Here is a 17397-nt window from a genome sequence, read left to right as displayed (position 1 = left end):
GCTGTGTTGGCAACAGCTGGGGAGGTTACACATATACTGTTGATTTATTGGCATGATATACTGGACAAAGCAAAATAAAATATGTTCCATGGGACATAAGCCATTTATCTTGGAACTGTCACAAACCAATCTTCACAGCAAGGACAAGCAGAAATTGAAAAAGGGGAAACACAGTGGCGAGTTGACCAAGTAAGCAAAGCAGTGCCCTCAAGGTTTCACTGCATTCAAGCATACGGATATCTTGAACTGGAAATGCTCAAATTTGACCTTTTCGCTGAACCTTGAGCCCAAGTCTCCTGTTAACAAAAGCTGTTCTCGAAGAAAATGTCACTATGGCTGACCCAATTGCTGGAATAAATGTTGGCAAAGTTCATTTCTGCAAACCCACAGGTGAGTTAAAACTCTTCCGTTCTTTATGTTCAATTTTCTGTTTTGCTGTGCTTGCTCCGAGGGTGGGACAGCTGGGGTCCCTCATCAAAAATATCCAGTGGTTTCACAATTATGAATGCCAAAACATAGGCTGTATGAAAGTCAGGTAATAAATGTACTGTGAATATATAGCCTATGACATGCTCAAGACATATCTGTGGTCTGCAGAAATGTCTTGACTGGGCTGGCTATGGCCAAAGACCTAATGTCAGCAACAACAACAACAACAACAACAATTAAACTGTTATGCAATAATTCATTTGCAGGTTTAATTAAGCTAAGTTGAAGTCATGATTTCTGGGTTTGGATGCTTGTTCTGCTGGGAGGCAAGCCACAATGTGCTGCTCTGGAGCTCTTATTCAGAACAGAGTGAAGAATGATGTGCTTGAGCCAGCTCGTCAGGAGAAAAGGAACAGATTTCACCCAGCATATGGAATCTCAATGGGTGCCCAATAAAGCAGACCGCTGGTACTGCCCTCTGTACCTGCAGAAAACAATTAATCCTCATTCCCTCCTGCCTTGGTGGATCTTGTTTGGACCGTTGTCAGCAGCACATAGAGACAAAGGATAAAGGAGAAAATCTGAGAAGATGCAGCTGGACTTTCTGGCTACTTCTCACATCCAGGCATTTATCTCTCCTGTGACCCTGGAGACGCAGTACCACCATTTCTCTGGCAGGAAGAAAATGCTGCTCACTCTGCCATAATAAAGCACACAAGACAGAGATGGAGTGAGAAAGGGGTCATCTCGCACTGTGTCAGGCCATATGCTCTGACCTCTCCATTCAGTTCAAATGGCCCAAGCTTTTATGAAGTACAAAAACTGTGCGGATGACATTCTTCTGGATGTCTTTCATCTTCCAGGCTCAGTCACCTGTCAGTGTACAGAGCTTGTTGTTGTAGTAGTACGAAAAGAGGGACAAATGACGTATGAGATCCTACAGCATGATTTGTAATTTGATCCACACAAATTGAATCCGTTACTGCAGTTTGTAATGCAGTTTTATTAAGAGGATTTGCGATCTGAAATGGCTTATCCTGGTTAACATTTTAGACAACAAGTCAAAGGTTTAATTGCCTTCAAAAGCATGTATCATTCCAGTCAGCAATGCAGGGCTCAGTTCTTTGGTGCTGAGTGGTTTTACAGTGACTCATTGCTCACCGGTGGTTTTTGTTTGGTAAAAGCTCGACAAAATGTAAGAAATGAGTGCCAATACTCCCCAGGTGCTCTCTACTGTGTCACTTCCTCTCTGCCTACAAACTACCTCCGACAAACTGGCCAACAGTACCTGAAATATGACCCATAAAGCCCAATGCCACTATAAACCTGGAGCTGTCAGCTGATTTGTGAATCCAATTAGCTTCCTCTCTGTAACGGGTGTGTTCAGTGACATGACGTAAGTCAGCTGCTGCTGGCATCTGTCAGCAAAGATTCAGCATTCACAGACAATAACATGCAGAATCAGGAATACAAAACTCAAAACCTTTATAGCATCACCTTCAAGTTATTCCATAAAAGAATAGATCAAAAGTGATATTCTGCCATGACAACGAGAGAGGAAGTTAATGTGTAAGGGGGATCCGCTGCACAACATCCAGCATTTTTATTGCTGTGCCGACAGTCATTCGTTTACATTTTTAAAAACTTGTCAAAGCCCTCAGATTGAATGAAGTGATTAAAACAGGTTACACCTATGCAATAGATAGTGCTGTTAGATTACTGCTAGACAGCCCCATTGAAGTAAGAGCCCCCCTTATTTTATAGTTCTAATTATCAAACATTAGCATTCTAACCTAATATGGTGAATGTGGAAAACAGTATGCCTAACAAGCTAGCACTGTCACCATTTTAAAGTAAATGCTCACCTAAATTTCCCTCCCATGCTGATAGAAAGTTGGGTGAGGTTTCATAGTCCACAAAACATTCCTTCAGCTTCACAACAAAACCGCATTGTTTCGCAATCTTATTTGAAATATGTTTACACCTGTTTAAAGCTGAAATCTTCACTGCATCTTCTAAGTTAAAAGCTTCAGTGCACACCTTGTCTGAAGTGAGTGCACAAGCTCGAGTGCGCATAAGGGTGTAATATTTTTAACATGTTTTCAAGTTTCTTTTTGTTGTGAAGCTCCAGGAATTTTTCGAGGACTACGAAACTTCACCTGACTCTCATCAGCATGGGGGTTAACAGAAAATGAGTGAATTTCTATTTCTGGCGTACGTATGGAGGGTTCCATCACATTATCTACAGACTGTACATCTTTACTATCTTTAATTGTGCTATTTTTTCAAAATGGTAATTTATTCAAACGTAAATGCTGCACACAGCACCTACGTTTAGGGGTCACTGAACACATTCACACCTTCCTGCATGCATGATCTAAACACTGAGGTGCAGGAATGTATGCAGTGAGCTGGGCATGCGATACTATGGTAAAATCAGTAGAACAGAAAATGGTGAGAGGAGCGTTTGCTGACAGCACTGTGGGTGTGCAAACTGAAGGTACACAACAGTTGGCATCAGTTGACATCTGGGAGGGAGACAGGATGCTGACAGGGAGATTATCTCCAGCGGAGCAGCAGCACAGTGGGAGCTGTCCACTGTAGCTGTGTTGCTCCTTAGGGAGCAAGGACTCCAAGGTCTGTTGGACAGACTTTCACAGAGACAGTGAAAATTAAAGAGCAGACTGTATTCTTGTATTCCACTCACTTAGCACACATTGTCACGCAAAAAGACACTGGGAGGCGGAGAGCACATCCATCAAGAGGCTGGTGAAATGATATGCAGGAATGCAGCGATGATGACTCAGATCCCATGGGCATCTGTCACCTGCGGGAGGCCATGGTCAGGCCAGTTTGATGTAAAATGCTCAATGTGGTGAAATAAAAGGAGAGAAAAGACAGAGTGAAGGAGGGAGAGGAAGTGGGACAAAGGGAGGGAAAGGAGGGAGTCCTACTGTGTGTGTGTCATTGTTCGTTAGCTTTCTTCTTGCCTCTGGAAAATGTTGCTCATTTTCCAGTCGGTTATAATTCATCTAATTAAATCCTGGCCCAATACAAAGGAACAGAGTGCTGTATTTTTATCACAGTTTGTCTTATCAATATCAGCGCCACCACTTCAGGGCTTTGATGTAACTGTCTTCTAGATCGCACTTCCCGCTGAACTTGTGAAGGTATGTCCAAAGGGCAAAGTGAATTGATAAAGACATTGACAGTTTGTCCACATACAGTAAAATAGTAATTTTATCTTATCACACTGTTTCTATTTCCTCAGGCTCAGAAAATAATCAGAGGGGGCATGCATCCGAACTGTTTGAGACCTGCAGTGTGCAGCCTAAAGAGGGACTCAGATTGGGAGGATCCAGGTGGAGGTCTCCTCAGCTCACAGACAAGGCCAAATCAATGAGGGATGCGGTGAAATGCAGACAGCAAACCCCATCGGGAAGGTGTTTGGATGCAGAGCCACAGGCAGAGGAGAGATGTGAATGTAGATGAGAATTCACATGGCGAAAAGACTGCAAGGACTCACATAACCATGAGAGTTGAAGAAATGAGCCCTGACTGGAACCGTAGGAACTGATGTCTTTCACTGGATTCTTGTAACATCCATATTTCGGTTATAATTTTCTTTGGCAGGCGTTTCAAAATGGTACTGCACAACAGGATCACAGAGAAATACTTTTGGAGTTACAGTCAAGTAAATGTTTTCCAACATATCATTTTTTTGTAATGTTTGTAAATGAGCTGTCAGAAAATAATTGCCACCATGTTACCCAGAGGAATTCTCAGTTTATCTTTACAATGTTTTCCTTTTAAAGACTTGGAGACAAATAGACTGCACAAAAAGTAATTTACAAAAGACAGCTTTTATGTTTAATATGTGTAGGTGTGTGACGGTAACTGTACTTTTGCTGTCATGTCTATAAATATACTGTGCGAACATCAGTGACGGAAGGCTGTGTCATGCAGGAATCAATCAAACTTTCTTCAACAAAGGAGGAAACACGGGAAAACTTTTTAATAAACTATTCCTCTCTGCTGTAGCTTATGTTAGTTTTGGCAAATGTAAAAACAGTGATTATGAGAGAAACTCACTTAATTAAACAACCTCCAAAATATGAATTTATACTCTTAAATATTCATGAACACAGAACTTTTAATTAATGAGATTTTTATGTGCACTACAGGGAGAGTGACACACAGTGTGTTATGAAATGAAGGCAACCTGTCTCACCTTAAATAAAAAGCTCCCCCACCACTATTAAAAAATATATATTTATAAAATGAAATGAATTCAATTTATTTGGCTCGAGAGAAAATGTGCCATGCTGCTTCATCACACAGCAAAGGACACAACTTTAGTTAGTTAGACTGTTAAAAACTGTATCTAGGAGCACTGCTGCTAACTGCATGCTGCATCAGGACGGGTCTGAGTCAGCAGGTGATGGATTCATCAGTTACATCAACGTCAGGGAAATGCTGTAGTAATTTAAAAAATATAAGCAGCCCAATCAGTTACTAACAAGTGCTGATGTGCAAGGAAAAAAACATCACTGTACTGCAGATCAGATACAAGACTGAGGCACATTTTAATTACTAATTGAGCACATTTTATCCAACTGAGTCTGCTTTGAGTGGAAGTTAGTTTTGAGGATGTTTTGACATCAGTGGCTGTCACTACTTACCACCTCCTCTAACCAATTTCCTGTGGGAAACCCTGTCACAGGGTAATAGACTGCAACATCAGCACCAAACCTCACTTTTCAAATTGTGAATTTTTAATGTGTACTACGCAACTTCCTTGATAAAACACAATCAAAGAGAAAGAATGATGATACACAGCAGTAGAAATGCGAGCAAAGAATGAAGAATAAAGAAGGAGATGTAAGAAATAATAGGAAGTGAAAATAATCATACGGACAAGTGAATTTTTGTAGAATGCCTGAATGACCGATGTGGAGGCATACTGCTGACTTTAAGGTGCATTTTAACGGTCAAAAATAGACACAGACCAACATTGACAACTCAAATGAAAGCTGTTCTGCTTTCCTCCTGAAATGTTACACCAGTGATGTATCACTTCCTTGTAAATGCTGACCACAATCCATTCCACATGAAGACTTGAAAACAGCAACCAAACAAATTTTGGTCAGTGTGATGTGCTGAATGCACAAAAATCCACCAACTTATCCAAACAGCAGGAGCCTGAGTCTGGCGCAGCTCAGTGCGGTAAACACCTCAGGTACAGGGCTTCTTTTGAGCTCATACAGTGAATCCTTCATCACAGCTCCAAATGACTTATTAGATAGAGCTTCTTCTGTGTATATGGAAGGGTCTGCACAGTGGGGTTCTGTCAGAGTGAGAGTGTTTACAGCAAACAGGGTAAAAATTCCAATATAGAATTCCTAGAAAAGCCCTCACAGGTAAATGGAAAATTACCACGCTGACATGAGGTGCCTCCATATTTCAGTGATTTGAGCTCTAATCTCAAGTAGCTCTGATTCCACAAACAACCCTTCCAAGGTGATTTTACTTCCAGGAGGGAAATAAAAAATCCACTCTCGTTCAGTGAAGCAGATAGGGATGTTCTTTATTCAATGCCAGACTGCCCCTAAGGACAAGAATCAGCCAGAGAGCTTTAACCACAGTATTGATAGCATGTTTATTTCTCGAACCCTCTTGCTTCAACAGTATGGTTTGTTTTTCAACATTCAAGCTATTTTTGTGTCATGCAAGTGTTCATGTCCCTGTTGATCCTCAACACCCCTCCAGGCATCCTATGTCTATTATGTCGGAGACGTGGCTGCTTTTCAGACAAGGATTCTCAGTGGAAGCTGCTTTTTCCCGGGCCAAACCACTGAACCACAACCTCAGTGTTCCACCATTTTCTCCACTGGGAAAATGTTCAACCTATCAATGTCTTCAGGACAAAGGCTCGATATATAAATAACATCATCAGTAAATCGGTAAATTAGAATGAGGGACTAGTAGACTGATTTTTACTTAGTTTACCAGACAATATTTTTCATAAACTGCAATATATTTTGTTAATTAACTGTCCAAAAATCTCATTTATCGATGTCACTATCAACTTCAAAAATCCAGTATCATTCAGGCTATACTTATACAACAGTCTAAGGCATATTTGACTAATCTGCAAACACAGATAACCACTCATGCCCAGGTATCACAAGGAATACGGTGGAGACCATCCACTGCACAGCAGCAGCAGTGGACACAGGCACATTCTGATGTAGTGTGCTCTGTCCTTACAGTAATCAATCATAGCCTGTGCTGTGCTATTTCCAATTGTTTATCCTGGCGTTGCTGCAAAAAGAAAAATGCCAGAATCACAGCAAAATCTCAGAATCACTTTGTTTCTTGAAAGAGGCAGTCAAGGCGACTGTCACAGTCTACAGTCTTGCTGATCCACTGTGATTTCCAGCACCTGCTCTAGATTGAAAGGCAGAGAAACTGGGCAGTGGGGGCAGGGATTTCCACAAGGATACTGAGAAACCATCCAGTTGGAAAAAGGTTTTCATTTGTGTTTGTTTGTTTGTTAAAGTGACAAATAGATAAAGTGATGGCTGAATTTCTTTCTAACTAACTCTAACATTGTGTCTATCGATGTATTATTTTGCCACACCCCAGTCGAGTTTATAATTGTATCTGCATTGTTTTATTGTCCTCTTGTTTGGCTGTTACAGATCTTGGGTGGCTTGAATTATCGTTGAGCAGTTAGGGATGGTTTATGGATGGCGGAGGTATGCACTCCACTGAGTATCATTCCAGTTGGACATTTTAATGGGCTTGCCGGCGCATGGCCTTCATTTTCCTCATATGACACTTTGAGAACACTGCCTGCTTTAGTGTGTGTTTGCAATGCATCTTACAGATGGCTCAGCTGTAAAAAAACACAATATAAATTAGGATAATTAGTTCATTGGGTTCATTCATTAAGCCCATAAACGTCTGTGTGGCTCTTTCAGTGAAAATATTGCACAATAGTCAGTTGAAGCCACTGGTGTTTTCCAGTGTTTTTCTAAGAGGCCAGTCTAATGAGGACGTCCCCTGTCTTTGCAATCAATTAAACTTGTAATTGTGTTTGGTCATGAATTATTTGCTAATATTTGTCAAACACTGGGGACGACTCTCCACTCTCTACTCGGCAGGACACAACCTCTCAGCTTAGCACACACACAGACACACACACACACACACATTCCTATAGACCACGAGGGAGCACAACTGGCACAGACTGTTGGGCATGTTGCCCTCTCATCAAGCTTGCATTGTTATGAAGTGTAGGATATGTGCTGGAATCTAAACTTATTAAATGGGTTATATGTAAGATATGGCCAGATTTTGTAAAATAACAACAACTATATCAAAGTCATGCATATATTCTATTGCCAAGACATCTACTAAAGTTAACCTGCTAGTTAACCAGTCACATAAAACCATGTATGCAAAACAAGAAATAAGCAAATTAAAGTCAAAACACAAAATGTCAAGAAAGTAAATATTCTTTCAGCGATCTTCATTACCAAAAAGAAAATACAACAGCTCACCTTACGGATTTACGCCTATCCCTGGGTGCAGTGTGTTCTTGAGCCGTAGTCTTGATCAGAGCAACTGTAAATGACCTCCATACTGTATTCTCTGTCATCAAACTGGTTTCTGTCCGTCTCTGTTGTTCCCGCTATCATCCAAGGTTGCAGTCCAAGTAAATTGTGGACCATTTAGGGCCACTTACAGCACCACTAACTGAGCTAACCTGCTAACAGTGGATAGTAACTACAGCCAAAGACAGCTTATATAATAAAGTAGCCTGCTAGAATAATAGTTGGCTGTATGGCCTGAAAGCTCCGGGGGTGTCCTGCATCTTAGTTTAGTTTCTCACATTTTCACAGCAGAATCCACTTGAGGCCTAACGTGTAGCTGGGATGCAGCTGTCTTCATTCACAATTCACGGAGACTCCACCAGTCCATGTCAGGCTCAGTGTGTCCACACAGAGGCTTATACTGACAGGCTGAGGAGAATCCTGATATTGATGTAGCAGAGCGAGGGCTTCTTCCTCAAGATATGCGTGTAGAGAAATACAAAATAATACAAAACTGCTCGGGTGTAATCACAGAGCCGCTCCCTGATGAACGGTCGTCTCATTCACCTCGCGCCTACCTTGTGATCGCATCCTTTGGTTTTAACCAAACCTTCCTAGTCCGTCTTCTCTCACTGTTTTTATTCTGATCTCTACACACTCGAGAGAGACTGTTTGCACACACAACATTTCTGGATGGGCAATCCTGCCACATATTGATTTACCACACAAACTGAACTGGTACCAGCTTCACTAAAACAGACTTATCTGCTGAATTAGATAAGTCACCACATAATACTGATTGTTCAGCTTTGCAAACCTCCAAAAGATCACAAAGCTGAACAATCAGACATCCCAAATGGAGTGTCTGGCAAACAAAGACACCTGAACCGTCATGGCAAGCTAAACATCAGCCATTACCTAATAAAATGGTCAAAAAAGCACAAGTTGTGAAACAGTGAGACAATCTGAAGTTGTTGCCAAAACTCTGGCGGTAGCTCTTGTTCCAGCTGCCGCAGAGTCCTTAGATCCACTTTCATTGTTGCTCGCATGGTACTTTATCTCTGAAGTGATTAGGAACAAACAGCTCCATCAATCAGGTGGTGGAGCCCCAGAGAGTGCCAGAGCTGATCCAAAAACACCTCCGGGCTGCCAAGTTGCAGCTGATTCTGCTGACACTCACAGTGTCATACCACACAATCCTTCACACTGCACTTCAAATGAACAGATTCTGGTACTGGTAAAAATCCTACTTATCTGTTGAATGTCTCACCTGGAAGACAAGTCCAGCCAATGAGCACAATCTGATGGACACAAGTAGATATTCAGACAAAGACATCACAGATAAATACAGCAAGACTTCTAGCCTGTTAATGAGGATCTGGTTTCACAAAAGAGGTTTGCAAACACTGCTCGCACACAAATCCCAAATGGTAAAAGTGTCACGTCTTACAAAATTCTGTTGCTGACAAGTTGCAGATACATGTTTCCTGATCTCCAATACAAGTGTCACAGACTGAACGTTGCAAATTTGGTGAAACAGGCCCCAGAGCTACTACCACGTTTTCTTTTATTTCATTATTCAGCCTGATATTGTGCTGATGTTTGGAAACTTCAGTTTGACATGACAGTGTTACTTCTATTGTTTTTCCCAACAAGCAGCAAGTAACTTCCAACTGCATCATTTTGAGTTGACACAGAAGCTGAAATGGAGATTATTACTGCAGGAGCATTTACAATTTTTTATGCCAACTGAAGAAATATGCTGGTTAAGGAGTTGTTTTTTCTATAAGCTGATATTACAACCTGCACAGCTGTGTCAATCTATTTTCCTGGCTATGGCACAGGGACATGGTGTCCTCATTTGAAATAAGTAGTCAAATGATACATGTGGACAGTGATTCAAAAGAGTGATGAAACTGCAAAGATATCTTTCATTGAAAACATCAACATCTACAATTTCTCTTTCAAACTTTGTCAATCAGAACAATCAATCAGAACAAGGAAAAATTCATATTGAATTGAATTGCATTGTAAGTATTGTAATATCTCTGCTGGACATTACATAAAGATCTGGCTAAATTGCAATTTGCACACACTTGTTATTATCATGCAGGCCAGTAGAGCACAGCATGAACTCCAAAATCATTATGGAGGTAAATCATCAACTCTCAGACATCATGTGGACTCATTTTTATTTTACAGGGCTGTTGTCACTTGGACTGCAGTGTAACGTACAGTTGGTTCCATCTTTCTGATCACTCAATGTTCACATTTTTCTGTATTTTTTCATACTTCACAGTATTTCCAAAGACACACAAAGAAAACTGACATACACATTTACAATTGCATCCATATGGCATTGTCTCTCATTATACGTGATATAATTAACTGGGATAGCAATGTTACATTGCACAGCCCCTCTGAGATTTTCAACTGAAGAGTTCACTTTTCATTATCTACCCTAACTTATTCTCTTCTTTGATGAATAACTTTTTGAAATTTCTGGGGAGCTGAATTCACAGTTTGCCCTGTTAAGAATTATTCTACCATTTATTGATGCTCCAAAGGACTGTCAAATCACACTTCACAACAGCAATTTACTTCAGTGTCTCCATATTTTTCATCTAATTTCCACTGGGAGAGTGTGACAATTGATGAAGTATAAAGGCATTGTTCTTGTTTATCATATTCTTAAAAGCTTCAGATGACAAAAAAGATTTTCACCTCCTCAACTATTCACATACAAATTACAAAAGCTCCATTCATTTAATCTAATTACAAAGGCTCTAACTTTTTCCATCACAGTCCTGATAAATATTTTTAGAAATCCAAAAGTGAACGTAAACTTCTAAAATCAGAATATTCATCTGTATTTATTGGTTACAAGGATACACTTTTACCCCCAAACTGTTCGTAACTGAAGCACCCAAGTAAATTTTTTTACTGTAAACTTCACATTAAATCCAATGAACTTCAGCTCACAGTCGAACACGTCCTCTAAACAGAAACTCTCAGTCCGGCTGTGCGTTTAGCTGTTAGCTCTATTAGCTCCATTAGCTGTAAACTGGTAGCTCGGTCTCTTAGCCAAACATACCACAGGAATCTGTTACAAAACCAGCTGCCAACAGCTCAATAGCTCTCCTTCTGCCAGTCTCAACACAGATTTGTTGTTCACAATGTAGTTTTATCAGGGTAAAAAGAAGTGAAGAAAGTATTTCCCATCCATAATGAGTTACCTGTGTCATTTTGGCTTTTACTGCAACATGTTTTTCATAGGTCTCGTGCTGAGTAGCCCACCAGAAACAGTGACAACATTAATACACAAAATAACAGCACTTACTGCCACAGATCTCAGACAATATATCGGGTGCACAAAAGTGGCAAAAATCAAATATAAACAAAGCCCAGGCACTCACAAGATAACAGCTCATCTTATTTATTGTGAGCAAAGAAATGACCATGTTTCCAGCTTGAAGCCATAATCAGAGAAATAAGAAGACGAGTGTCGCATGAGAATATGTGTTCCACTCTGGGTAGTGCTTGGTTCAAACTGTAATTTGCTAAGCAATAGTTATACATTCTCATAGATACATGAGTATGTACAATTATTTTTGTCCCAGAGGCCTCTGAGGATGATCACTTCGTTAAATATTGAGACTTCGTATTGGCAGCAGTTATTCTGTTTTCCTTTAGCTAGACAGAGCTAAAAATGTGGCAAAATTCAGCATCCTGGCCGAGAAATCTTTGTATTTATCTGCAATAAGAGTTTTTTTTTGTACTGACTTTTTATGAAGTTGATTACAGCTACCATGTTGTTTAAATGTGAAAGAAAAAGCAATGCAGACAGAACGGTTGCCAACCACCCTCCATCAGTAATTGAGCATTAAGTTAAGTTAATTTTCCAGTAAACCCAATCTAATCTAATCTACAGTTTTTATAGCATCCTACCTCATTGTACAAGGGAGGGGAGAAAGCAGGGAAAAGTATATGATGTGCAGAACTTCAATCACAATCAGCTAGGAAAGAGAAACCCTTCTACAAAGTTGTCAGCAGTGTGAAGGCACAATAACAGTGCTCAGCAGCACAGCTGTCTAGCGGCAATGGTAATGGTGAAAAAAGCACAATCATGCTACAACTTCTGTTGTAAAAGTGCTTCTTACTGTAACAGGAACATTTCTTACACCTCCCTTCTGGTTTAAAAAGGGAAATAAAAATGTTCCACACAATTGCTTTTGTGGGTGTAACAATAGCACATCAGATGCGCGTGAGGTACTCAAATACAAGAGGGGGCAGAGTGAAAATTGCAAACTCATTTAGTGCCAAACAAACCGTGAACATGCTTAACTGCCTCAACCAAAATAAACATGTTTTCTTTCACCTGTTTTTTTGCAGGCGGGGCACATTTAAATGACAATGTCTCTAATGAGCTCTGGGGCCAAAAGCACAGGAATCAGATTTCTATTATTGCCTTCCTGAATCTAACAAGATAAGAAGAGCTGTTTAGGGATTCACTTAAGCTCCTTGTCAGGTTTCCCGCTCAAAGGAGATGACTGTCATAAATTAGATGCAAAGGAGTTCAAACTGCATTTATCAATGCTGCCTTCACATGTGTAAAATGCATTATGAAAATCTATCCTCGAGAACCAAATTTGATGATGGCTCTGCTGTCTTCATAAGTCTTTTTACTTCTGAGATATTCGAAAAGATTCTGCTTTAAATAATTACCCTTTGCCTTGAGGGGGAACCCCACTAAGAGTTGAGGTGAAAGTTACTTCATGCAGTCAAAGTAAAAGAAAGTTAAAGTGAGTTAGGTTCTATCACAGCCTAAATTAAAGAAATTACACTGAAAATCAGGAGAGATCTGATGAGCGAACCAGGACGGACTCACCAGTCAAAATCTCTGGATATTAAACAGGGTTGTAAATATGGTGATCTCAATGTTTATCTTTGTTCTGATATTTCTGGGAAATATAAATACAAATGTAGTTACTGGACACGATATATGCGTGTCCAAATCTTGCCCCACCCATGGTCCATGTTTTAACCTTAGGGCAGCTGGCACTTGAAGTGGATTTTCTCTGGAAAAATAACTTTATTTTCTTTAACGCTATAAAATGGCAGCAGGATCAATACTGTAGGTGGAGTGATAAAGTAACTGTTAATGTAATTATTCACTCAAATCCATGATGCTGTATATGAAAGTGGAATACATTAACTGCTCACTTTAACATGCATATCAATAATCCAATTATAATGTGATAAAAAGGACCAATACAAGTAACAGGGGTTTCACAGCTATTGCTCAAAAGCTAACTGTTTAGTGCACAATTCTGCTTACTAGGATGCTACAGCATTCGGCAAAAGGTAAATAATCACAATACTGTTCATTTTAGTGTGCGATTTCTACTGCAATAATCATTAAAACACATAGCAAAACATGCAATACAGAAACGTCAAACAAGTTGATGTAAACATAATTGCAGAACATGGCATTCGGCTATGCACAGTTGAGAATTTTCCAAGTCACTGAAGCTTCTCTCAAGAAGGCTGAAAGTGTCTATGATATCCTCACAGAGCCTGTGCATTATATAATGAACACTGTGTACTGTCAATATCACCAAGCAACATCACCATTATCAATATTGTATACCCGACCTACCACTGTCATCCCCAAGAATAAAGAAAAATAGAGAAAGAAAAATAATAAACAGACTTGTCAACAACAGCAGCAGTTGACCTCATCCTGCCATCAGCATTCAAGGACACACATTCACAACATGTTATTTGTAGCCACCAATGTCAGAGTCCAATTGGACACATACAGAAGTTGTCAGGCTTATTGGAGTCAAAGTTCAAATTTGTTGAATTCTGGCACACAACCATGAAAAATCATCGAAGTGGCTCATGCAGCTGCGGCTCTCTTCTTTTAAAATCATGGCCTTCAGCAGAATGTCAGACTTGCACTTTCTGGTGTGACAGTCCTCTAAAGCAGAGCTCATGATGATTTCATACAGCCTGTTATTCTAACTGTCACAGGGAGTGTAATAGCAAGATATTAATCAAATATCAAGATATATATATAGTGTATGCAAAATAGTCTAAAATAATTGAGACAGAAGTATTTAAGTCCATTAGCAGCTCATGTAAACATCTTGACCAAAGCCATTCCTTACTTATAAAGAGCACATCATCTGTCATATTTAACCCAGTGGCTCTTGACAACAGCACTGACAAAGCACCTCAAAACCTGACAGGAAGACAGGAAGAGAGGAATACAGGAAGATAGGAATACAGGAAGACAGGAAGAGCAGCTCATACTGAAACTCAGTGTTCAACAGCCAGGAGACTTCATGTCTTCCCGGCCTTCAAGGGGCTGCTGAATGATCCATAACCAGGTTACTAGAGCTGAGCATCAGAGCCTTTCAGCAGTGTACCCTTCTGAATCCTCCGTTCCCAAACAGTGATATTGCCAGCGGTACTCACAGAACGGGAGCTTCCTTTATCTCCGACTCATATTTTCACATTTCATTATGCTGCCTCTTTTCCCCAAAGCCATTGTTACAAGACACACAGTTACTGCTGAATTGTTAGCAAAACCGAGCTTACGTTTCCTCATTTAAAAGGGAGATTTTTCCAAGGCTGACAAATCTCTTCACACCCTACAGTATCTCACTCTTCATTCGGTTATGCTTTAATTTAGCAATACTTGAACCTGTATCTTGGGGGCCACAGCAAACTCAAAACAAATCAGATATCCAGTAGTTTCTCTCTCTCTCTCTCTCTCTCTCTCCATCTGTATCTCTCTGTCACCTCTCTAGTCCTGTTCAGCCTGCCCCTCCGACAGCCCCTCCCTCCCGAAGGCAATCCAACAATGTACTGCTCATTGATCAGAGGGACGATCGGTGCAGTGTGGAGGTAAATGGCTGTCACAGGGAATGATAGACCTTAACTCAACCATGGTTGCTCCTGAGGCCACTCAGCCTCCACTTACAGTGATGGATGCAAGGATGTCGCCCATCACATTCTTGAGAGTTGGGAGGACATTGTTCCATCGCTGGAGGACCCAGGAAGCATTAACATAAAACATCAGTTTTAGAAATCTGGCGTGAACTGATGCCAGGGCAACACATCACAGCTTCAGTGTGGTCAGTATATCAAATTTTAGATAAATCTACATTTTCCACCACTTTATATGTCAAAAATTTAAAGAAGTACCCATCCAATGTGATACTGTAGAAATATCTTGAAAGGTTGCTGGACTTGCAACAGACACAACAAAGAATTAAGTCAAATAAAAGTTGCAGAGATATCCCAACTCATAAAATCAGCAACAGTACAACCAGCAGAATGATCGATTACCAAAATAATCGACAGCTGCAGCTGTAGTTTACTTCCACACGTTACTTGCTGTTTCTCTTGGAGTTTACAACAGTCAGCAGCAGTGCAGCCAACTAGACTCCTCAGCTGTGTGTACGGAGCTTGTCCCTCGCTAAAGGTTTGCTTGAATTTTCTCAACATTAGGCTGGATATTTACCAAGGGAACTAATCGTCCAAATACCAGCACTTATCCATCATTACACTGGCTCTGAGAGACCTGGAGTCAGTTCTAAATCAATCACAGCACTATAAACTGGAAACAGCCAAAACAAGGTGTTTGAATAAAACTGTAAGTGTGTTGATGGGAGGTTCTTGGATTATGAGATCACCAAATTGCAGAGTGACTGCAGAGAACAGTTTAATTCTACCACTGTTAAAAGATCAGAGGGAAGTCATGAAATAAATGCACGGGCAACACAAAGTCAGCAGCACTCCATTTAAATCCTAGATGACTTTAATTCAGCAGGCATATAAAGGCTGAGCCCAGTAGTTTCCAAAAGCGAGCTCTGTGGACCAACAGGACATTTTTCAAGAACTTAATGAGATGCCTGTCTTCTTAATGTCTTTCATTGCCTCATTCAACCCAGTTACAGATAAGGACGTTGGTGCTGCAACGATTAGTATTAATTTGTCTCAAGAAAGTTAACTATTCTGATAATTGGTTAATTGTTTTAGTGACTTTTCAAGTAAAAATGTTAAAAATATGCTTGTTCCAGCTTCTTAAATTTGATACTATTTGTTATCATTTAATGAGAGTAAATGAAGAGTCTTTTGATGGAGAAAAGGAGGAATTTGAAGGCATCACTTTTGCCTCTGGTATTTGGGAGTCCATTTTTCACACTTGTGTTTAACATTCTATTGACTAATATAGATGAATTAATTGAACATGAACATTATCAGCAGATTAAGCGATGACGGAAATAATCGTCAGTTGCAGGCAGCCCAGCTGGATATTCTCGAAATGCGGGGAAGGTTTGGGATCCCTCACCCACAGCCATGCACGCCTATCAGATTTATGTCTGGAGAGTGCTAAAGTTAACTTTATGTTTATCCCTATCCAAGCCAAATCAAATTACTTTTCTACAGTTAGTTCACACACCCCCGAACTTCCACATCACTCACAGGATGAGAAAAAGGATAAACGACATTATAAAGTCAAATGAGGGGGATGAATTTCATTACAAATGGATGTAAACTAATCCTGTAATAAAGTTTGAGAGGAATATAAACTTTTATATATCATGGAGGAAATTTAAAATAGCTGCACCAGAGATGTTCACTCTTGTAACTTATTACATCAAACGAGGGAAATTAGAGTGTTGCAATATAACCAAGTACCTTTACTCATGTGCAATTAGTACTATTTTCTGTCTTTTCATATTTCTACTCCACTACGTTTTGGTAGCAAATATTGCACCTTATACTCAAATACATGTATTAGTTTAACTCTAGTTACCAGTTGCTTTGCAGTTTGCATACTGCAGCAGAGCCCAATCAGCACTTTTTTCAAAATATGACTTTATCAACAATCAGGTTAATAATGAGAAAAATACAGAATTTTGGATCCTGTGGTCAGAGAGACCAATTTTTGGTGATACAATAGCATACAATACATGCATGTATAATATACTTTTACTTGTAGGCTGCTTTTGATAAGTACAGTTACTGCCAGAAAATGAATTACTCAATTCCTTAAATACATGGAATATCAGATACCTCACGACATTTACTCAAGTACAAAAGTAATAGGACTTTTGGGTGCTTTTGAAAACATCTGGAAAAGTATAAGGATGATTGGAAATCAGTGGTAAAATGTAACGTAAATTAAAGTAAATTTACTAAAGTATTGTGTTTTTATTGTAAAGTACAACTCTGGGGTACCTGGTTTTTACTTCCACTTCCACTCCTATGTATAGTGGAGGCAAATTTCATCAAACTTTATTTGATAACTTCAGTTTCTATTTACTTTTAAGATCAGAGGCATGTTTAA

General features: G+C 39.8%; 1 protein-coding gene across 4 annotated transcripts in view; it reads right to left on the bottom strand.

The window, feature by feature from the left end:
- The window catches only part of LOC119007349 (ecto-NOX disulfide-thiol exchanger 2-like), a 170488-nt gene that overhangs the window by 151962 nt on the left and 1129 nt on the right, over positions 1-17397 (bottom strand). The window lies entirely within an intron of this gene.

The sequence above is a fragment of the Acanthopagrus latus genome, chromosome 18 (assembly GCF_904848185.1).
Source record: "Acanthopagrus latus isolate v.2019 chromosome 18, fAcaLat1.1, whole genome shotgun sequence".
Classification (NCBI taxonomy): domain Eukaryota; kingdom Metazoa; phylum Chordata; class Actinopteri; order Spariformes; family Sparidae; genus Acanthopagrus; species Acanthopagrus latus.
This window is presented reverse-complemented; position numbering and strand designations above follow the sequence as displayed.